Source organism: Marmota monax, unplaced genomic scaffold (genome assembly GCF_021218885.2).
Source record: "Marmota monax isolate L192 unplaced genomic scaffold, Marmota_monax_Labrador192_F-V1.1 WCK01_AAM20220418_F8-fsc00004, whole genome shotgun sequence".
In the NCBI taxonomy this organism is placed as follows: Eukaryota; Metazoa; Chordata; class Mammalia; order Rodentia; family Sciuridae; genus Marmota; species Marmota monax.
In genome coordinates this window covers 13,315,096-13,338,939 of record NW_026692881.1, presented here as the reverse complement: position 1 = coordinate 13,338,939, position 23,844 = coordinate 13,315,096, and the positions used below count along the sequence as shown (strand labels likewise).

Sequence of the window (23,844 nt, the reverse complement as noted above, 5' to 3'; positions counted from 1 at the left end):
GAATGCTGGCTGTGGTGTTTGAGAGAGAGTGGTCAGGCCGTCCAGTAGCGCTGGTTGAGCAGCCACACAGGGCTGGGGGTGACGAGGTGAACAGCACAAAAGCTATGGCTGCCTTTCTCAATACTGTAAAATGCCATCGTGTTCCTTAGAGACTGGGGGAATCCCTATCTTTCCTGGCTCTGTCCATCACCACACGGTCCAAACCCGTTAAATTCTAGCACATGTGGTTTCTCATTTCCCTGGACTCCTGTGCTCATCAGCAGGGCATCCACAGCGCACACTGGTTCATTGAATCACCTCCTGAATTCCAGCTAGATCGTGTGCTCCTCAGGAGCAGGACAGACATATGTTCTTTGGGTCTATCCATTGGGCCCAGTCCAGTGTGGGCGCAGAAGTCTCAGCTATTTGGTTGGTTGGCCGGTTGGTTGAAGTCCTGGAGCCCAGATATTACAGTTATTTTTCAGCTGAAGTAGCTTTAGAACAGAGCGAGTAAATTAATCTCATTAGGGTCACAGTCATTATGTGTCATAAATGTGCATTGACTGCCTACGTCCTGAATTGTTGAAGAAAAAAAAAATGCTCTCGGAACATTCATGATCTAAATAAAGAACCAAAGGCAGATTCACATTTGCTTCAGGCGATCCAGCAGCCCTCCCATTAATATATATTTATTAAACACCCACTCAGAGACTTCAGTGAGGCCCTGGTGCTGTGTTCCACGAGGCAGGGGGATTAGAGATTCTGCAGCAGACATGTAGGTCCTGCTGGCAAGAATCCTGGGGAGCTAAGCTGGCATGGGGCATCTGTGTGGTAATGGCCAGTTTAAGCACCAGGCCCTACCTCAGCAGGGATGGGTTCAGATTTCATCTCCATGGTGTCCCCACTTGCTGCTGTATGTTGTCACAACGAGTGCCCTACTGCTGCTTTGGATCAGGACTGGCCACAGAAAAGGCAGTAAAGCAGCCCTGGCTATGAAGGGAGAGAGAGTGGTCAGGCCGTCCAGTGAGCTGAGGCCCAAGTTCAGACCAGGAGGCTAGGACTCTGGCTGAAGTACCCGGCTCTGGTCCTGGGGAGGTCTCTCAGAGGCTCCTCTTCAGTCATCTGGAGACTGGGGGGACCAGTTTTGGAGAGCTCACTCTGATCACTCTTCTGAACAAGGGCAACTTAGCAAGGCCCTATGCAACTTAGCAAGACCCTATTTCAAAAAACAAAACAAAACAAATAAAAGGGGCTGGGGATGTGTTTCAGTGGTTAAGCATCCCTGGATTCAATCCATGGTACAAAAAAAAAATTATTGGGTCATAGACCCATGAGCAGGACAGGTATGGAATTTTGAGGGGATAGGGAAGAGCAAAGTAGGACCTTGAGCAGCTGGGATCCAGAGGCCACCAAAGATTCACAATACCCTACAGGAAGGAGTTATACATTTGCCTGTATAATATGCTGGTGATGTATGGTTTTGTTCTGGACAAAAATGTCTCTGCTACTAACAACAACAAAAAATAATCTAAGGGCTGGGGATGTGGCTCAAGCTGTAGCGTGCTCCCCTGGCATGCGTGCGGCCCGGGTTCGATCCTCAGCACCACATACAAACACAGATGTGTCCGCCGAAAACTGAAAAATAAATATTAATAAAAAATTCTCTCTCTCTCTCTCTCTCTCTCTCTCTCTCTCTCTCTCTCTCTCTATCTTTCTCACTCTCTCTTTAAAAAAAATAATAATCTAAGAAATACTCTAATAAAATTGCAGGCATCTCAGGGGCTAGATGATATTGGGCTTTGAACTGTCACATTAGGAACCTGGACTTTACCCTATAGTCAGTGGCTCCCTGTTTGGGTTTTAGGAAACTCATCCTGCAACCTGGTAGAAGCTGGAAAGGTATGAGATAGAAAAAAGAAGACCATTTAGAAGACAGTCATCCATGAGCTAGGAGAGAAACAGCTTGTTCCAAAAGAAAATGCGTGCAATCATCCACTAAAACAATTCTGCAAGTGTTTGTGTTATAAATTCAGAGAAGAGGATCAATCAACTTTTTAGAAGTTGCAGAATAATAACTTCACAATGATTCTAGTTATAATGAAAAACTTCTGTGCTGGTGTGTGTTTTATAAATTGCTAAGAATGGGAAGATACACACCAAACTGTTCATGATAGTTCTCTCCACGGAGGAGAATGAGGATTAAGATAAACTGATGAATATTTTCACTTTTTTTTCTATAGACTTCTGTTAGAAAATTGGTTTTGTGTTTTTTTTTTTTTTGTAACAAGTACATATTACCTTTATAATTAAAAAAAAACATTTCTAAGACTTAAGAAATTCAAAGATTACCATAAAATCAAAAAATATTTCTATGATGAAAAATGATTGGGGTCTACAACAAAACCAGTAGCTATGAGAACGGAAGGTGGAGGATAGGGCCTCGCAGACGGATGCTGAGGCACAGCAGGCAGGGGCCTGGCGGGAGGAGGTGTGGCCAGAGGTAGTGGACATCTCAGCTACATTTCCCTGCATCCTGGGAAGTGAGCATTGTTGCTCTTTTCTCTTTACATTGAAGCTTTTCTGATGTTTAAATCACTGTGACCCAAAAGACTGTGAAGTCCTTGAAGACAGAAGTAAGAAGACCAGTTAGAGGACAATTGTCCATGAATAAGATAAAAAAGCAAACTGCAAAACAAAATCTATCCTTCTGGGTCTTACCAGTATCTAGCTCCACGCTTGACACATGTAAATGCTCAGTGATCTTTTCTTCCCTGGAATGCATGTGAGGTGTGGCAGTTCCTTCTGTGATTTTTACTGTAGGAGACATGAAGCCAACTGTTTGCTGCCAGCCCAGCTATGGAGGTGGCAAAGGGGCCAGCAGGAGCTATGGACAGGTACAGATAGTCACCATCCTTTCTTGCTGAACCACACCTGGCTGTCTCTTCTATGAGCTGCATGACCCTGAACAAGGCCTCATATGGGAGAGATTTAGGGGTGCTGTCTCTTTGCTTGGCTCTTTTCAGTGATAGGTTTGTGTATCTTGAATTTAGTGACTATTGGAATGATCACCATATGAGGGTCATTTTAGATATGACCTTGTCATCTAAGACACTCTGGGGGGAAAAAAGATGTAAACAACTCACAAGCTGAATTTTGTGGCTTTTGTGGATATATTTGTATTTTTTAAAAGTAGAAAGTCTACAGCCCTAACATACTCAAATTGATATTCTTTGCTTCTTTTGACCACAAAAGCCACAAGTCTGCATCATTGCCAGGAGGCTGTGATGGGGAGATTATGATCTTCCTATTGATCTTCTTTTTTTTTTTTCTTTTTTTGGTGTTGGGGATGGAACCCAGGGCCTTGTGCATGCCAGGCAAATGCTCTACCACTGAGCTATGTACCCAACCCCCTATTGATCTTTTTTAAAAGCAAGCAATAGCCAGGCATGGTGGTACACACCTGTAGTCCCAGCAACCCAGGAAGCTGGGGCAGGAGTATCACAAGTTCAAGGTCAGCCTAGGCAACTTACTGAAATTCTATCTCAAAATATTAAAAAAAAAAAGAGAGAGAGAGAGACTGGGATGTATTTCAGAGGTAAGTGCTTGCCTGGTGTGTGTGAGGCCCTAGGTTCAATCCCCAGAATCACAAACAAAAACAAAAAGCTGAACTTGTGTGTTGGTTTAATGGTGTGTTGGTCAGGCTTCTCAACTCTTGCAAAAGGCTTACCTTATCCACAGCTTGTCTTCTTCACTGGCAACATGAGATACCTGAGTGTTACCCAAGATGCCCTCATCTCTGATTTTTCCCACTTGATCCATTTTTTTTTAAATGCTTCTTGGTGCATTTTTTTCTAATATGGACTGTGTCTGATGGGCTCTTGTTTTTTTCACAGCAATTTGGAAAGTACTTGTTGTATCTTGAATTCTGCCTACTGTGCCTCATAGTTTTTCTTAAGATTGTCCTTAAGACATAACTTCATTGATCTTTGAATGCACTGGGATTTTCTTTCTGATTATTTGTGTACATGCTCCCTGGTAGCTCAGTGGCTTTTATTTCCCTTTTCCCAGACTGTCTTGTACAGTGAGGCACATTGTAAGATACAGGCTCCCTGATCCCCCATCAGCATCCTTTTTCACTGAGCTGGGAATAAATGCATTTTGCATTGTGATATGGACATGAGGTTTTAGGGGCCAGGGAGAGAATATGGTATGAATACCGATGGATATTGGATATGAGGTGTCCCCCAGAAGCTCCTGTTACTGCAGGAATATTCAGAGGTGAAATGATGATATTATGAAAGCTGTAACCCTATTCAGCCCATCCTAGTTTGAATGGACTGATAGACGGTAACTGTAGGCAGGTGGGGCATGCTGGAGAAGGTGGGTCACTGGGGGCATCCCTGGGAGATTGCATCTTTAGCTTGGCCCTTCCAGCCCCCTTCTGCTTCCCGACCCCACCATGAACTGAGCAGTTTCCTCCACTGGGCCCTTCCCGCATGATGTGCTGCCTCCAGAGCAGATTCAGCCATCTGTGGGCTGAGTCCTCTGAAATCCTGAGCCCCCAATAAAATTTTCCTCCTCTAAGTTATTCTTGTTGGGTACTTTGATACAATGCAAAAGCTGACTAAAATGTGGTATCTGAGCGGAAACCAGTTTCCCATTCTGACATACACTCTTTCACTAAATATGTGAGATTTTTCACTTTGCCTACTGGAAGTTATTGGGAAATAACTTTTTTTTTTTTTTTTTTTTTGCTTACATCGTCCAACCAGCTATGTCAGTGGTCTTGCATAGAAAATAAGGAGAAGCTGTATGAACTGTCTTGCTTTGACTTTCATAATGCTTAACTTACGAGCATTTGGAGGATCTTTATTTGCCTCTGGAGTGGAAATCAGTCATTTCTCTTAAGTGGAAGAGGAACACAAGGAACAAGTCAGGGTCTTTTTGGAAATCTCAAAATAAATATCCTCTGGTGAGGTCTAAGTCTTAACAATAAAAGTGGTAATTATTTGCCGTTAGTCTTGTTCTGGTATCCAGACTGGGGTCATTAAAATGAGTGGCACAGCCACTCACATGACTGGTATTAGCTCCTGTATATAGACATAACCTTGAAGGATTGGAAGATGGGTTTAAATTTCCCTATGTTTTGTATAAAACATCCGTCATACTGTGAATTACAAAAGTGATGAGGTTTTGGATAAAACCTCACTTATTTTTATTAGATGCATCTTTCAGCATTTGGTAGCATCTAGTGCTCGGTATATACCTTATGAATAAATAAATGAACAGTTGGGATACAGTACATGATAGTTTGACTTATAAGTAAACGATCAAATTACTTGGTTTATGGAAGACAATAATTTCATTATCTTAATTTTCAGTGCATATTGGATTGCCCAATTTCTGGCGCTGTGAGTAGTGAGAGGATGAGCTCTCCAGGAGTGATGAGAGGTTGGGTACTCATTATTTTGTCTGTGTGGTTAGTGTTGCCTAAGAACATTTTTTTATTATCTTAGTAAAATTTCTGAAAGACATCTTTTCTGACTTTTTTCTAACTTTAAAATATACATTTCCAAATCTGCAAGTACCCAAGTCGTCCCTTGAACTCATAGAATAATAAAAAACTAGAGATCTGGGGAGGGAGTGGTCTCTGGCTTACTCTCCATTACCTGTGTATTCTCACTATCCTTGAGCCACAATAGCTGTTGAATAGCTCCTCTTTAGCCAGCAGGTGAATTCTAGAAATTTCAAGGGCTTTGCCCACTGTACATTGAATAGTCCAACTGAACCTTGATGTATTTTTGTTTTTTAAAAAACAATAAAGATATCTTTTTGAAATTAGCAGAATTTTCTGCCCTAGCCTGGAGTTATTATCTTTGGGGCACCTATCAAGGGATGATTGTCACACTTAGGAGCCAGGCCTTTTGATTTGGACAATTCTTAGTGGCAGGCCAAATCCTTGAAACTTCAGCAATGTATGGCCACCAGTTGAAGCAATAAGTGATTGGTGCTGAGTGTGTAGAAACCACTTTCCATGTCTGTTTTTGGAACCTTGTTACAGTCTGTTTAAATGTAGTTTCTTCCCAAATAGGTTTGTAATGGTTATTTTCTGAATAGCTTGGATTGCAACTGAAGAGAAATGCAGCTCTTAAAAAAAAAAAAAGATTCTATTAGAGGGGAAAAAGTTGTATCTAATTCTGTGTGATGGTTGCTATGGTGATGATTGAATGTAAATTTCAGTTAATGTAAAACCCTGCTAAGATTTTGATTGGAGACCAAGGCGAGGCTTGGTGTCAGTTGGGCAAAATGGCAAGAAAAAGCATCCATTAATTGGGCAAAAAAAGAAGAGCGGGGTGGGGGGGGGGTCATACAGCTCCATCCGCACTTGGGTATCATGTCTGCACAGACTGATCCCGTCATGGAAAGACAGTACAAAGCAGGGCAGGGAATGAAAAAAGAGGCTCCTCTTCTCCCTTGACAGTTTTTTCCTTGAGGAAATTGAAGAAGGTACTTTCAGAGACAAGGCAGTTCTTGCAAAGGTGATGTCCCATGTGCCGAGACCCATTTTTTCGGTAGGCATTTGGTTTGTGGGAAAAGGAGATTCAAGCATGGGATGTAGGAGCAGTGGCGAGTGGTCTTTACAGACCCTCCAGCCCTTGAGTACCTGCTCTCTCTGGCAAGAAGGCGGAAGCCAGTGAGTGGGCCAGTAGCATCCTCACTGCGCAGCTTCACGCTCTAGAATGATAAATCCACACAGAGAACAGACTTCTAAGGTTAAGCAGTTTAATCTAAGGAGGAACTGTTAAGGATCAAGAATAACTTATCTAATTATGGAAGATGTTTGTCTCACTCTTACTCTTTAGCCCTATTGACTTAATTCTTTAGTATTTATATGTGGTTGCTCTATAGTACATCCGTGTGTGTGTGTGTGTGTGTGTATCCATATTTCTATAGTATATGAAAAGAACATATATAGAACATACAAGTATATTCGTGTGTGTATATTTTTTAAAGATGGTAAAGGGAGAAATTATAGACATTGCTTTCCATTAACCACATCTATAGAAACCTGAGTCTTTAAGTCCCTGGGAAAAATCATTGCCCACCTGGCTAAGTACAGACCAGGGTACTGAAGAGAGACATAACCAATCTATGATATGGGTACTCAGGATAACTTTCAGAGTCCCCAAAATGCAGTGCCACTGCCTGTGTCCCAGGGAAAATTGGAAGCAGTGGGTTTGCCTTCTGATAACCTACTGGCTCTCTTCCTTTAACCTTTGCCATCCTGGCTCATCTCCTGCAGGAGTCCCCAACTGAACACCTTCCTGTCCAGCACCACCCACTGGGACTGTGAAAACACCTCTTTTTGTTCACCTAAAAGTGGTGCCCAGTTTCCAGAATGATCTTTCTTATCAGCATTCTCCCAAACCAGTCAAAATGATCTCAGCATAGCTTCAGGTCGTCAGTTGGCCATCCTGGAAGGAATGTCCAGAGGAAAGCCACAAGCTGTGGTCTTACACTTTGTGTCCAGTCTTTCTCTGCCTTTAAAGGCAAACACAGAAGTCAGACATCACGTTTGTTATGGTCTGAATTGTCCCTTTCACATGCATATGCTGAAGTCACAACACTCAAAGTGTGACTGTGTTTGGAGACAGCATTCCATTCTGGGTGCCCCCAGGAAACTGACCAATTCTAGAATACACCAGAGAAGACAATGAGAAAGGAGGGAACAGTTTCCTATTCCATGCTTGTGGGAGTATTTTTCTCTTTTTCCTCTGGACCTTGTTGTGTGAAGCAAGCCTGCAGGTGCCACAGACATCTGGCTGCCTGCCTGAGAGCGAAGCTCATGCTGGAGAAGAGGGAAGAGAAAAATAGAAGGAACCTGGGGCCTTGGTGATGGTTCAGAGGAACCCTTACCACCTCAAGCCCTGGTTTGGAATAGAGAATGCCAGACTCTATTCTAGGAGGTGAACTTCTTTAATATGTAAGATATCTTGAGTGGGTTTTCCTTTACTTGCAGAAGAACCACTTTAACAGATTGGAATCTTAAGGAATGAGCTTTCAGAGACTGCAAAATGCCCATTGGTAGGGTAGGTCCTTTTCTCAAAGGGCACCCTTGTCACTGTCATATTCAAATAGATGTTGGCCATGATTTTTAAAAATCCTTTATTGAGTGTGATTTTGCTCTAAATGATTCTCTCCAGGCTGATCATCTAAGATGAGAAATAATTCTCACTAAGGTGTGAATGACGGTGAGGCTGAACCTCTCTGCAGAGCATTTGCATTAGCCCCAGCATGATCATTCAGATGAAGCTTTTATTAGTAGAATGTGGAGGTGGGGGAGGTTTTTGTGCCTGAGAACTTTCCAGGTGCTCCATGCCTACTGTGTATGAGTAGGCTACTCTGCTCTTCCTGTTCAGGGGTCTGTGTCTGGTGCTCCTACTTTTGGAAGGTTTCTGAACCCTGACCAAAAAGGAAATAAACTGTAATGTGACTTCTGGGTTGACAAAACATGACGCAAAAAGGACTGCAGTATCATAGCGAGGTAAAGTGGAAAAGACCAAGGTCCTGTGGCCAGTGGGCACAGAGGCTGACGGGAGTGGCAGACAGATGGACAAAGGTCACAATAATTCCAGGGGAAGCAGTGTTTTTTTTTTTTTAAACCTAGAGTCCATGCTTCCCTTTGACACATCTCTTTCCAGATCCTATCTTATAAAAGTAATATTTTTCGCTTTAAAATATAAATTATAATATCAGCCATGCTTTTAAATGCTGCAGACTTTCTCATTCATCATGTTGGCAGGACCTTTGGAAATATCTCCCCTCCCTCTGAGATGAGAACCACAGTGGGTAGATGTTTCTGATCCTGATTCCGGCACCGATCAGGTTCCTGGTGGTTCTTATGATTATGATAAAACAATGGTAGAAACTATACTTTGTCCTCATGCCTGTGACCCCAAACAGGAACATGTGTTCTCTCACTTCATATCTTGAACTTCAACACAACCCAGCTGGACTACCGGGAGAGACATTTGCAGAAGGTCAAAGGGCTGCGTTTTTGTGCTCAGTGAGAACATAGTCAGCAAGGCTGATGGACTCCCAGAGTGTCAGCTGGACAGGGCCTCAGATCAAATTGATTTGTTCACCTTAGAGGAGGACAAGGGCTCTGCCAGGGGAAGTGACTCACCAAGGCCAAGTGGTTAATGGTGGTTAGTGCATAGCTGACCTTGTGGTAAGAGTGTGAGAAGCCCAGGTTTTGCTTTGGGGTATCATTTCTTAAAGAATTTGCATTTACAAAGAAACTAAGCATAGTTGGTTTTTCCATTATGAGAGAGAGAAATGCAAACAGGAGACAAAGAAAGGTGTTGTGACCAGCCCAACTACTAAGTTTATAAATATTGCTCTGTCATGGGTGCAGGAGGTGGCTTAGCCAGTGTTTCTCCCTGAGGCTGCAATTCTGTCTTGCAGACATGAGGCACATCAGGTGCCAGGTTAGCCCAGCACTTCCCTGGTTCTGGCTTGGAGGACCAGAGGAGAAAAGAAGCCGCATCCAGAGCTGAACCATGCTAGGGTTGGAGGCCGTGTGGCAGGTGGTCAGCCTGTTCTGCTGCTCCAGGGAGTGGCCTCCTCTTTCCTCACATGGGAAGACCCAGCTAGGCCTGGTTGGGAGGGCTCAACTAGTCCTTCATGTTGTGCCCTCTGCTGCCTAACCTCAGGCTGAGACAAGGAGGATCCAGCTCCATCACCCAAACTTAAAACTCCCTGGAAAAGTCTCTGTGAAATGGAGATCATTATGGAAGGTGCAGTTGGGTCAGCTTTGTTAAGCTGTTAATCATTAAACAAAATCAATGTCTTTTTTAAGTTTAATTTGGTTACTTTTGGTTAGAAAAACTGAAGGTCGTTCCTCTAAAGATAAAACCCAGGAAGTTTCAGTGTGTGTTTTTGGTGACATTCTGGGAAATGGGGACTGGAAAAAAGGCAGTGGTAGAGGAGGCAAGTGCAGTGTGGGGGCTCTTTCCTGGTCAGATCTTGATCATTACTGCCACCAAGGCACAAGGGGCAGCAAGGTTGGAAGAGGCCTGAGCCAGTTCAACTGGGGCCATGAAACCTCTAAGGACTTCAGGCCCTCGCCAGCCCAACAAGGGGATACTGCGTGACTCCAGTAAGCTGCAGGGGCCAGAGCCAGCAATATTCAGGCTGTGAAAGCTGGCCATGTTTAAAACAAACAATAACAACAAGCCAATTAAGGTTGAAAGAGAACAAGGTAAGCAAGGAGTCCCCAAACAGGTACTTATGACATACACAGCATGACAGAGCCTTGTCTTGCAGGCCCCAGGGATGATCCTGTCTGGTGGGAAGGTTTCCTAACCATGTTTTCTTTTAAAGACAGAAAGTGGTTTCAAAGCCGGCAGGGGACAGACTGGGGACATTGCAGATGAACCACAAGCAAGCAAAAGAGAGGAGGTTGTGACTATAGGTAGATTCTGGCACAGTACAACCCATCCTGGTGGCCCTTCCAGGAAATAGCCGAACTGGGAAAGTCCCTCTGACCTTTCATTTGTAGACAAACTGGTTTGGTTGTTTGAACTGCCAAACCTATGGTTTTAGGCTATGTACCATGTCCCTGTGGTGGCCTCATAAAGCTCCAAAACAAGTTGTGCAATAATGGGGCTATTCTTGGGTCCTAATTGTTAATAGAAGTACTTCATTAATAATAATGATCAGAGAAATGGCAGCTGCCTTTTATTGAGCACTTACTACTGGCAGCCACAGTGCTCAATGTTAACAATTCCGAGAGGTAGGAATTAGAGTCTCCATCATATAAATAAGGAAAATGAGGCTCTAAGAGGGTGAGTAACTTGTTCAAAGTAACCAGCTGGTAAGAGGCAGAGTGACTCCTGATTGTTTAGATCCTAAAGCCATGCTCTTAGGTACTGCCATGTATATGGCAGACATGAGAATGTGCCTCCGAGACCTCCGGCTGCCAGGAGTGGAATTGCCCCAGGACCCACTGCCTCACTCCACATCCATTCTGGAGTTTGAGAAAGCCGCTCTTGCTTCTCATGGGCTGCTTCAGCAGGCCCTCTCCTGAAAGACACAGGACTTCAATGGCCAGAGCCAGTTTGATGAGTTCCTGGTCGATTTGCAAAACTTTCCTTAGCCTGTTCTGTGGTCTAGGACACTTCCCCTCAGCCCTCCTTCCCCATCTTGTTCTTTTGGGCTCAGATGGTCTCAAGGTTCTCCCAGCTTCTCTCCCCATTTTCTATTCCAGGTACTTTGCATAATTAAATTCTCATATGCTTAAATCTCATTTCAGCCTTTATTCCAAGTCTTCTGGAACCATGGGGTACCATGTGAATTTTCAGGGCAGCGTGGTTTGGCCTGTTGCACAAACTGGGGGTTATAAAGTCTCCTGTTTCTCTTCCAGTTCCATGCTAAAAGCCTCCATGCACAAGGCCGTGTAGTGGTCTTCCCCAAGATGGAGGCGGTGTTTTCCCTCTTACTAATTTAGGTGGTTGGTCTTATCTCATCCATTGATTCATCCATTCATGCAAGAAGCATTTATTGGTTTCTCGATATATTGTAGGCTCTGGGGATACAAAGATGAATGAACATCAGGGAATCTGCTCTCCAAGAAACCGCAGTCTAGTAGAAGAACAATTTGGCCAACGGATAAACAACATTAATTGCTTTAATTTTGTCTAGCACTTTTCAATTTTTAGAGGGCTTCTGCATGTTTATCATTTAATCCCGATAAGCCTGTGCAACAGGCCAGGCGGGTATAAATATTCTCATTTTAAAGGAGAGGAAATTGATGCTTGGGAAGTTCACAATTATCCAGTAAATGGCAGAAATGGAATTGAATCCAGTTTTCTGTGGCTTGGATGAATCTCTCAGTAACTTCATTTATGATGCTAGAAAATATTACAGAAGGTGTTCAGATCCTTGGCCTCAGTAGCCCAGGTTTTATCATCAGACCAGTCAGCAATGCCTGGGTTAAAAGAGTTTTAATTTTGAGCTTAATCATTGAAACAGAAGTGCCATTTTGTCACTTCATGTTTCCTTAAGTCCCTCACCAAGGAGTATCATGCCACATCCGACTTGACCAGGCCTGGAAGCCAGCACAGCGTTTTTCTGGAGAGGAGTGAAAGAGTACTGCCCCGAATGTGGAAAGTGAAACAGATCAGCCACTTTCCTGGTTTCGGCTGGTCAGGAGACTAAGGGTCAGTAGCGTGGGAGAAAGTAAATACCCTGGGAGCCATTTGGAGAAGTTGGAGGATGGGGTTGGAGAGCTACAGAGGGAATGAGATTTTCTTCTGAACTTCCTACCTTGGTTTTATTATCACCGGATGCCTTCAAGCCTCCCAGTTCTTGGCTGGGTTGAAAAATAAACCATATTTACGTGGCCTGCCCTCAAACAAAGCCCATTTGTCTGTCCTTACACCTGCAAATCCAGACATCATTGTCTGTTTGGATTAGAATTGATTCCTGAATCAGGAAACCAAGAAGAGCCTGTTAAAAAGACCAGTTATTAATGGCCTCATTACAAGCCTGCATTGTGCCATTCGAGACAAATTTACATAGAGAGAGGAAGCACATTTATAAGTGTCGGAAACAGATGAAGAAAGAGGAAACCTTTCACGGGGGCCGTGGCACCTCCTGCTTTGTTAGCAACACTGGGGTTTCCTGAATAAGCAAACAGGGGCCTGCAAGCCTCCAGACCAGGTGCTCCATGGCTGGGCTTTCTCCCAGCGCTGGCCGTTGGGACAGTGCCTCTTAAGGACTTTGATGAACTCGACCAGGGAAGCTTTCCTGGGCGCCTTTGGTTGCCTGGGGTTGGCCGAAGTAGCCCCAGAAATTCTGAGTCCAGGACAGAAGTGGCTCTGGTGTCCTGTTTGCCATGGTGGGGAAGCAGATTTCCCCTCAACCCTTTCTAGGCTTCTCTCCCGGAATCTGTGGTTAGGAAGCAGCCCACCCAGCAGGATCTTCCCCCAACGGTGGGTCAGCTACCCCATCTGCTAACCAGGTCTGGGGTCAAGAACCCTGATTTCTAAATGCCTACCTACCATTCCACTAACAGTGGAGGAGCCAGGGCCAGTCAGTTCCCATTCCCCTGCCTCCCTGGTTCCACCTGGTAAACGGGGATAGTCGCCTTTGTCACCTGAACCTAGGGATCCTGAAAGAAACAACGGAGAACAAATCAAGAAGTTCTGAAGCTCTGGGTGGAGAGAAACTCCAAATAACCCTTTGCTCTTGGGTGAGGGGGAAGCAACTTGATTACTACTCAGGAGGTTGGAGGGCTTTAGCCAAGCCCCAGCTGAGAGAGGGCAGGGAGAGCCACAGCAGACTTTATCCCCAGTGGACAAGGGGGAGCACACTCTATTGGTTGTCATGGCAGCCTCAGCTGCAGTGCTATTTTTGTTCAAGCTGAAGAGCAGGTAGGGTGGGTTGGGGAGGGGAAGGGAAGAGCTGTCATCCTCTGCTTCAAAACAAAACAAAACAAAAAAACCCTAACACTGAACAGTTCATTCAGAGCGGCGGGGCAGGGTAAAGGTCATAGAGGCCTGATGAACTCTCACCTCCTGTCCTGCCCCCTTTATCCTGAAACTTAAGACCTTGAGGAGGGCCAGGTGAATTACCTGGTGAATGCAGAACAAAAGGTTCTTTGTTCATGTGAACTGGAAAAAAAACGTGGATGGATGGACTGCAGATTCTTGACCAACACCTGCCCGGTGCTTCGGGTCCACTATGTGTTGTGAAGCCAGAGCACCTCAGGAATCTGCAGCTGGCGCAGAACACCTGGATGGCAAGGCAGGTTGGATGTGATAGGTGAGTCAGCCCCAGTTCCAAAAGCCAGCAGCACTCTGCTGGCCTCTGGAAGTCAGCACAGGACTGCAGGGGTGGCTCCCTTCTTTCTTCCTCCCCCTCCTTTCTCCTTGCTTCTGAGGAGGCAGAGTGGCCACCAGAAGTTTACTTAAGTCTGAACTGGGAATGTGTCCTAAGGATTCTGCCTTATGTTTTTGGCATCCTGAAGATGTTGGGGATGATGAAGATAATGAGGATGATGGTTGATATCACTGCAAGTAGTTTACTCTAATGTCACTAAATTATCACCTCCTCCCTTCCTTGATATTCATGCCAGTAAGTTATTTGGTGGGTCAGAGCCTGGCAATTTCACTTACTCTTTTACCTTCAGTTTGATGACTGTATGTGACTTTGGGGACATCAGGTGACTTGGCAGGCTGGGTATACTTGTTACTCTGTTTTAGAGCTTTGTATGTGAAAGGGGTTAGTTGGACAGGAAATTCAATGCCCCTTAACCAAAGTAGGGTGAACAAGGGCGGAGGATGAACTGTGGGCGATGACTGAAATGGAAAAGAAGTTTTGCTGCTTGCCAGGAAGCCAGGGGAGGCAGGGGTGTTGAAACCCAAGATCTGAACCCCACCATCGCAAGCTGTTCCCCTCCACCTGGTGTTACCTGCATCTATTTACAGTGTAGCAAAGGATCCTTCATTTGTGGACTGGGCCAGACTCGAGGTCTCCCTTTTTGCTTTCTAAGGACACAACAGTAGCCAGGACATGAATTTCTAAACCACTAGCCAATACAAACAAGATGAACATGGTGCAAACAGGAGAAATGTTTATGATCTAATTAAGACTCATTTTCTAAGCATTTTATAAACCAGGCTTGTGGTACATTTTCAGACATCAGTTAATTATAGTATCTCACTTGTTCCTGAAAGCAGATAGAGCAGGATGTTGGCTTGGTAACACTTTGGTCACCACCAGTTCATGTTGTTTTAAAGGCAGAGCTTGCTCAGGGTGTGATGGGGTGGTCAGCTGCTCCTCAGTTCTAACGCGACTTTGCAAAAGAGCTGATATGCTCAGCTGGAGTGCCTAGAATTATTTTGAAACTGAATCTTCAATCTGTATTTGACACAATTTCCTTTTCTCATGAAGTCCTTTTGCTAACAGGTCTTCAATATGGAGACCCCCCCCCGCCATTTGCATGACTTTCCAGGGTCGTCTCAGACACCCAAGCTCCCTTCCCCTCTGACACAGCATCCTCCAGTTGATGCATCACTACCTGGCTTCCCAAATCCCCAGTGCATCATTGACTGTCATGTCTTTAACCATGGTTTGCCCCTGTCAGGGAAGTCCTTCCAGCTCTTCCCAATGGTGGTCTCCCCAATACCAGAAGGGACAGAAATTTTCTCACTCTTACCTTTCTTGGGGGGCTTTGGATAGACTTTGAATATTTGTTATTCATTGATGGGCAATGAGTGTTAGAAGAATAAGAGTATGAATGATAAATTATTTTATTAATTTAAATAGAAAATATCATACCTTTCTATTTCAGTTTGATGCCCAGCATCAAATTGCTCTTTGACTTAAGGTAACCAGGCATGTCCTCTTTATCCGCCACAGTTTTTCTCAGCTTTTTCAAACTTCTGTCATATTTTTTCATGTGGCTACACTTTTCAGAACACTTAGGAACATCCATTCACCTAGTTTAGTTATATTTATAGTCTCTTCGTACAGATTTGTGTTTGATGATAAGGTATCACGTGTTCTCTCCATTTCTCCTGTTGGAACCCCATCTTCCCAATTCAGTTAAGTTCCTTATGGGACAAGACTAGGGAGGCTTCATTCTTGGGATTCCCCCAGGGCTGGTGCTGGAGCTTGAGGGATGTGTATATTTATTATGTGGGTATTCATCATGTGATTAGGAAACGTAAAAAACAGATGTTATTACATTTTACTCAGGACTTAGAGAAATCACTGTCTCGGTATCTTGTCTTCATTTGGGTAGTTACGGTTGAGCATCCTAACTGCTAAGAAACCTCATCCTGAGTAGAAAAGCCCCCAGAAGTTTCTCTCTGTATCCTGACCCATTTGCATGGTGGCTAAATTTGGGTCCCAGACTTGGGATGCAGACACAGAAGGAACACAGCCCTCTCTTCTGGGGACCCCAATACTTAGGCTGCTTGGCTACTTATTTCTTCTGTATTCTTCCAAGGAATCTTTGAGTCTTCTCTACTCCTTTCATCAGCCACACTGGAAACCTTGGGTGTGAACTGGTAACCCCCTCAGGCTTCATCTAGCATGGACACACACATTGCCTGCTGGATGGCCGTTTCAGTTCCATTCCTGCTTTGACTAGATTGATGGAAAACTACTAATTCTCATTCAGAAGTTATCGCCCAGATTCCTTCTCTGTTCACTTTCTTTTCTCTTTTCATCTGTAATTTAGAGAAAGTAATTCAACATGCTTACACTACAGGCCTTCCTGTCTTTCTATCTTTGCTTTATCTTATTTAAAAATTAAAAAAATTTTTTTTTTGTTTGTCCAAATGGAAGCAGTTCAGCAAAATGCAGCTTTCCCCAATCTTCAGTCATTTGCAAACCAACAACATGGTTTGGGGCTCATTTTTGAACCATAATCCTATTATTTTTAAAAAACAGCTTATTGAGATATAATCATGTACTATACAATTCCTCAGTTAAGGAGTATAATTCAGGAGCTGGGGGTATAGCTCAGTGGTAAAGCATTTGCCTAGTGGGTCCTGAGTTTGTTTCCCAGCACTGCAAAAAACAAAGTATATATTTCTGGTATACCAGGTTGGTAATTTTTTTTAATTGTGGTAAAATATATGTAACACAGTATTTGTATTTAAACCAATTTTGAGTATAACATTCAACAGCATTGATTACATTTACAATATTGTGCCACCATCATCATATCTACCTACAAAGTTTTCTTATTCTACTATTAGTATTTTCTTTGTCGACTCCTATTTATAATCTAAGTGCATTTACTGTAAAAGGAAACTGCCCCTGTAATTGAAAAAACAGCATTTCTCAATGTAGATAGGAGGTGATTTTAAAATTTAGACAATAAAAACTGAACATTGGTATTACATTCTACAAGATCTGGATGCTTACAGAGGCTACAGACTCAAGGCCTTCTTCCCACCATCAAGTTGTCTTGTTGTAAGTGGGACTGAAAGAATGGAAAGGACTGCTGTCTTAATATGAAGGCCAGTGTAGTTGAGCATTTGTTGTCCACTGAAGACTCATCCTTGTAGCATCTGAGTGTGTGGCTCATGGTGGGCAGAACCCTGGCAGATGGATAGAAATGTGCATTTGGAGGTTAAATTTCCATACAGCACGCACTGCGTGACTTGGAAACTTCCTTAAATTTCGTCTGTGAAATGGGTAGAATCATACCAATCTCCCATGGATAAAGTGGAATCATCTATGCTGTGTTTTGCATGGTCCCTGGCATAACATAAACGTGCAATGAGCGGCAATTGTGGTTGTTTTCAGGAACAGTATCTGTTTATACCTTCTCCAAGAGTAAACATTACCTTAAAGAGAAGTCAGCTTGTGTATTTCAAAAAAAGCTCTCAAGATCAGCAGAGCCATTCTCCCCTACCTCTGCCTTCAGGAGTGCCAGCTGAGAAGCAGGTGCCCTGCAGTACGAGAGGGTCAGAGGCTGCTAGGGCGCTCGGGACCCTGCCTGGCATTAAGTGTGTCTTGACTTACACCCCATACTTGGAATGTGCCCATTCGCCCTGGTGCTGGGTCATAACCCACCTAAGCACAGCAGCAGCGGCAGAACCAGGCAGCAGGCCTCGGTGGCAGTGAAAGCTTCCTTTGTGCAGAGTCACAAGCCCAGACCAGGAACAGCAAGTGACTCTGCCTTCCACTGCCAGGACCACATCCAGAGAGGAGGCAGGGGAGAGGCCAGAGGTACCCTGGGGGTGCAGTGGGGGTGCTGGGTCTGCCCCTTGCCTGTTGCTTGACTCAACTCAGCTATTTCATTCCTTCCAGGCCCAGAACTTCTATCTATAAGATGAGAACAGGTTAGTGACTCTTGTCTGACCACATATTTGGGAGGATCCAGGGAGATGGAGAATATGGAGCAGTCATCACAGTATTCAGCACGTGGTCACTTTCTTTGTTCCCATGATTAGTAATGATAATGTGTCACCAGCCCTCCTGCCTCATAGGGGCTGCTGCATGTGGCTTAGGGGTGGAGTAGGTGCATGTGTGGTTACATTAAAATTAATTGTTTCCAAACCTGAACAGTGTGTAGCCTCTCATAAAGGAAACAACAACAACAACAAAAACCATTACAAACCTTTCGTGTTGACAGATTAATTATTTTGATGTTGTTTAGACAAGTATCAAAATATTTAGTTCCTTCTGCTTACTGTTATTTCCCAACTCTGAAAGCAAAGCAGGTAAACAAGACAAATACAGGCATAAAATAAATAAAAGGCAATGGAGTTCGTTCGTCTTGTTGAAGACAGGGCTGGTTTTCTTGAGCAGTGTTGTGGGCTTGTGCTTCTGGGGGAGGGGGGCTGTCGCAGCTTCCCTGTGGCATTTCCAGATCTTGGATCTCTCGCCACGTTTCTCTATTTAAAGTGGTGCGCAGGGAAACCTTGTGTTCACTAGCAGAATGCCTCATTTACGTATCATCCTGCCCCCTCTCCTTTCCTCATCAGACGCCCGCATTTAGTGTAGCATGATCTAGCCACAAAGTGGTTGCAAAGACACACACAAAGATCGGCTTCCAAAATTCTGATTGTAATGTGACAGCCACGCAGGCAATCTGAAATACTCTTGGGTTGCATTTTAAAGGCGTTATCTAGATGAAGAGCTCAAACACAAATCCCTGTGAGGAATATATCTGAGGGCTTGGGTCAGTCACTGGTTTGAGAAACAGTAATTCACATGGGAACAGATCCCCAGAACATTTGAGGCAGCCTCCAAGATTCGAACCCAATATCAAAAAAGAGAAATAGGCAAAACTAAGGAAGTGGAAAGAGTGTAAAAGAGGTTAAGAACTGAATTTGTCACTGAGCTGCCTGGCAGCAAGGGCAAGAGATGAAACATGCCTTATTAGCTTATTCTTGTTGTCTTATAAGAGAAAGCAAGTGAATTCTCTGCCACTGAATTCAGGTATTTGTCATTTGGCCCTTTATAGGGGCACTGGATGCCCGAAGAGGTATTTCTGTATTTTCTCCAGCAGTTCTCTAGATCTGATAGGAGCCGAGTAGATTTTGTTATATTTTAAGGCAACAAAGTTACTGTTGGCATCTTAATAACATTTTACACTGTGGAGGAGCCATTGGGATTTCCAGGGTGGCTTCACTCAAAGCATTTAGTATTTGAGTCACTGGCAGCAAAGATGGTATTGTCTTCAAAGGGTGGGGTAGGATACAAGAGGGGTCTCCACATTCAAGTGGGAAAGTTTGGGATCATCTGCTTTGTCAGGTGGGTTTCAATGGTGCTCATGTCCGAATTGGCTTTTCCTCCAAAGGAAGCTTTTCATCTGCCGAACTGTTCGGACCCTGGCCCCTTGAGACACCTGGCTTCTCTGTAGTAAGAGGCCACTGTGACTTGTCAGCCGGCGGCGCCATCAGCATCACTCTACGGAGTGAATGACATCCTGCCTGATTTCCTGAAATGAGTGAGCTGCTGGTAGCTATCTAAAGTGATTCCCTGAGTGGACCCGCTGGAAGGAAGTGTTTACATGGCCCAGCTGAACACTGGGGAGTAGCTGCCAAGTGCCGCACTATTAGGATCAATCTCATTTATGTCAAGCTGGGCTCTGCTGGCACAGTGATTAGCCCAGGGATTCAGTTGTTACTTTTCTCATCACCCCACCCCCACAACCAAAGCAAGGCTTTCTCACTGTGGAAAATATGAGAAATGCACAAAAGGTGGGAAGGAGGGAAAATAGGAGGCGGGAGGAAAGGAGTCATGCAGAATCCAGCCACACAATTTCTTCTGACCTTTTAAAATGCATTTTGGAAACACAGTTGAAATCCTGAGGTATAGGAGATATATGATTTTATATTTGCTTTTTTTTTTTTTTTTTTGCTTTATATGTTGCAAGCTTTTACCTGTGTCACTTGAAACTCTACAAAAAGAATGTTTTAATGTTCTTCCAGACAGGCTGCTTTGAGTTTTTTCACTGTTGCAAAGGCATCTTAGTTCATTATCTTTGACTACACTTTGCACAGTTATTCTCCTTCTTAAGAGAGACTTCTGGAAGTAGAAATATGTGACAAAAAAGTGTAGACATTCTAAAGCATTTCTCTCCTGTGGATTGGATGCGTGGCTTTCCAGAAAGCTTACCCTTGCACAGTGTCAAGCCAGAGCATCTGCCCCATGGTGACCTTCAAACAGCACAAGGAGAAAACCTGGATCTGTTTTATAATTTGAAGAGGTAAAAGAACAATGCATTATTTTTACTTGCATCTTGGTGATGACGAGTGAGAATGAGTGATATTTTATTTTACTTTATTTTTTGAATTGGGGAGAGAATTTATACATTTTTTTTTTCCTTTGGGAAATTACCTACTTCCTGGTTATTGGGTGTTTAAAGAGATTCTTATGACCTCCTCTAACATGAAAGAGATTAGCCCCATGTCATATTTATTTCATTTTTTTTTTGGGGGGTAACGGAGGATTGAACTTGGGGGCACTTGACCACTGAGCCACATCCCCAGCCCTATTTTGTATTTTATTTAGAGACAGGGTCTCTAAGCGAGTTGCTTAGTGCCTTGCTTTTACTGAGGCTGGCTTTGAACTCTTGATCCTCCTGCTTCAGCCTCCCTAGCCACTGGGATTACAGACATGTGCCATCACACCTGGCTTATTTCAAATGTTTAACTAATTTGAAATTTTCCATTGGATTTTTTGGGGGTAACACCTTTATTGAGATAAAATTCATATACCATACAATTCACCCATCTAAAGTATACAGTTCAGGGCTGAGGGTAGAGCTCAGTTGGTGGAGTGCTTGCCTTGCATGCACAAGGCCCTGGGTTCAATCCCCAACACCAAAAAAAAAAAAAAAAAAAAAAAAACCACACAGTTCAGTGTTTTTTTGTTTTTTTTTTAGCATATGTACAGATTTGTGCGATGATCACTACACTCCAGTATCAGTACTTTATTTATTTTTATTGCTGAATAATATTTAGTTGTATGGATATACCACATTTTGCTTATCTGTTCATTGATTGATGGAAATTTGGAATTTTTTCCATCTGTTTTGTTTGTTTACCAAGTTTTAAATTCATATCTTCAAGTCTGTGGCTTATTTAGATGGTGATTTCTTTAGTTGTTTGATTAACAAAGCTTCTCCCAAATCAATGACAACATATTTGCCTTGTATTTTTATCCTTTTAATTTTTAAAATTTGTTTTATTTTTGTTTCACGTTTCAATTGGCAATCCACCTAAATTTCATTTTGGAGTTATGAGAATTAGGAAAAGTTTAAATAATACTCCATGGTGCCCCATCTCCCCCAGGAGCCGATAATTTCCAGATGTGTCTGCCAAGTCATCTTCTCACTGACCATTTCCTTTTTTTTTTTTTTTTGATACTGATTTATTTTTTAAAAGACTTCATTTTTTTAGAGGAATTTGAGGCTCACAGAAAATCGAGTGGAAGGGACAGAGATTTTGCACACACTCCCTGCCCCTGCATATAAGCAGCATCCAATGCTGACAGCATCCAGCCCCAGAATGGTAACTTGTTACAATAGATGAACCTCTTGGACCCATCCTCATCCTTCAGGGTCCAAGGCTTATACTAGAGCTCCCTCTCGGTGTCTATATTCTGTGTATTTGGACAGATGTGTAATGACATGTATCCATCTCAAAATATCATGCAGATTATTTTATCTGCCTAAACATCTTCTGTGCTCTGCCTGTTCATCTCTTCCTCCTTCCCGACCCCTGGCAACCACTGATCTTTTTATTGTCTTCATTTTGCATTTTTGTAGTACGTCATATAGCTGGAGTCACATGGTATGTCGCCTTTTAATCCTTCTTTCATTTATTAATGTGCATTTAAGTTTCCTCCAGATCTGTTTGCAGCTTGAGGGGCTCGTTCCTTTTGAGTGCTGAATAATATTGCATCGTTTGGTTGTACAATAGTTTATTTGACCATTCACACGTCTTGGTTGCTTCCAGGATTTGGCACTTACAAATAAAGGTGCTGTAAACATCTGTGTGTAGGTTTGTGTGTAAGTTTTTAACTGACTTGGGTAAACCAAGGGGCGTGATTGCTGGATTGAATGGTAAAAATATACTTAGTCTTGTAAGAAATTGCCAAACGGTCTTTCTAAAGTGGCTGTACCATTTTGCGTTTGCCCCAGCAATGAAAGAAAGTCTCTGGTATTCCATGTCCTTGTCAGCATTTGGTGTTGTCAGTGTTCTGAATTTTGGCCATTCTGCTAAATATGTATTGGTATGATGTCATATATTTTTTTAGGGGGGGTATTGGGGATTGAACCCAGAGGCACTTTACTATGAAGCCACATCCACAGCGTCGCCTCCCACCCCTGCTTTTTGAAATCTTTTAGTTGTAGATGGTCAAAATACCTTTATTTTATTTATTTATTTTTATGTGGTGCTGAGGATCGAGCACAGTGCCTCACATGTGCTAGGCAAGTGCTCTGCCACTGCGCTACAGCCCCAGCTCCCCCAGCCCTTTTTATTTTTTACTTGGAGATAGGATCTCACTAAGAAGCTTAGTAATTTGCTTGCTTAGTAATGAGCTTGCTAATTTGCTGAGGCTGGCCCCAAACTTTCAATCCTCCTGTCTCAGCCTCTGCGTCACTGGGATTACAGGTATGCCTCAGTGTGCCCAGCACACTGTTTTTTTTGGCAGGGGATGGGGTACTGAGGATTGAACTGAACTCAGAGGCACTCGACCACTGAGCCACATCCCTGGTCCTATTTTGTATTTTATTTAGAGACAGGGCCTCACTGAGTTGCTTAGCAGTACACAGATGTTTTAACTTGCATTTCCCTGATGACCCAATATGTGGAGCATCTTTTTGTGCACTTATTTGCCATTGGTATATAGGTGCACGCACACACAATCTTGCACATAACTTCACAGGGAAACCTGTCAATCAGTGAATCCTGATTAAGAGCCCCTGCTTGGGATCTCTGGTAGGTTCTTGGCATCGTCTCCTCTATGCCATGCCTCACATGTCTACATGCCCCTGCTCACTTTCTCTGAACCTGTGCATGCCCTACTTTTCCAGGACAGGTGTTGGCTATAGTATTGATCTGGAACCCGGTTAGACTGACCTAAGGTTTTTTTGAAAATGATTACTTCTCACTGTGGCTTCCAGACGGGAAGACATTGGCCAAACTTGACTCTGAGGTCTCATGACTTTTTGGACATCACAGGTTTCACTCTGTGTTCCAAGGATGACCTTTAAGTAGTATCACCAGCTGGCCGAGCTGGCGATATGAACTGGGTTCAAAGGGGTGGCTGTATCAATAACCAATAAAACGGCGAAGAAACCACGCAGCACACGAACATAAGTTTCTAAGGCAGGACGGCTAGGCTCGGTGACCCCAAGGGTCAGCTCCAGTGCTGGAAGGAGCAAGAGAGAAGGAGCACGTCCTGAACCCTGGTATTTGTTGGGGAGAAAGACATTTGAGAAAGTTCCACCCAAATAAGGCAAGGGATTGGATTTTGGAGGGTGGAGTCTTGCTTGGTGATGTCTTGTGGTCAGCAGATTGACTGACATGTTGGAAAGACACACCCACCTCAGGTGCTGTGTGGGATCAAAGGCAGAGAGAGAGAAAAGGACACATACGTCGCACAGCCCAGTCAGGCAGCAACGTCAGGCCAGTCCCCTCATACGCTCAAATGTGCATAGCTCATACACAGAGCCATGGCTGGCTCGCGACAAAGTAGGCAGTTCCTTTTTGACCCCTCTCCTCACAACCATTTTGACCTTGCAGAAGACCTCGGTGAAGCTTCTGGAAACATGCTGATTGAGCCTAGACTTGACCTTCCCCTCCACTTTTGCTGTCA

At 43.7% G+C, this 23,844-nt stretch overlaps 1 protein-coding gene across 1 annotated transcript in view; it reads left to right on the top strand.

Moving 5' to 3' along the window:
- Pik3ap1 (phosphoinositide-3-kinase adaptor protein 1) overlaps nucleotides 1-23,844 on the top strand; it is a 116,043-nt gene that overhangs the window by 29,173 nt on the left and 63,026 nt on the right. The window lies entirely within an intron of this gene.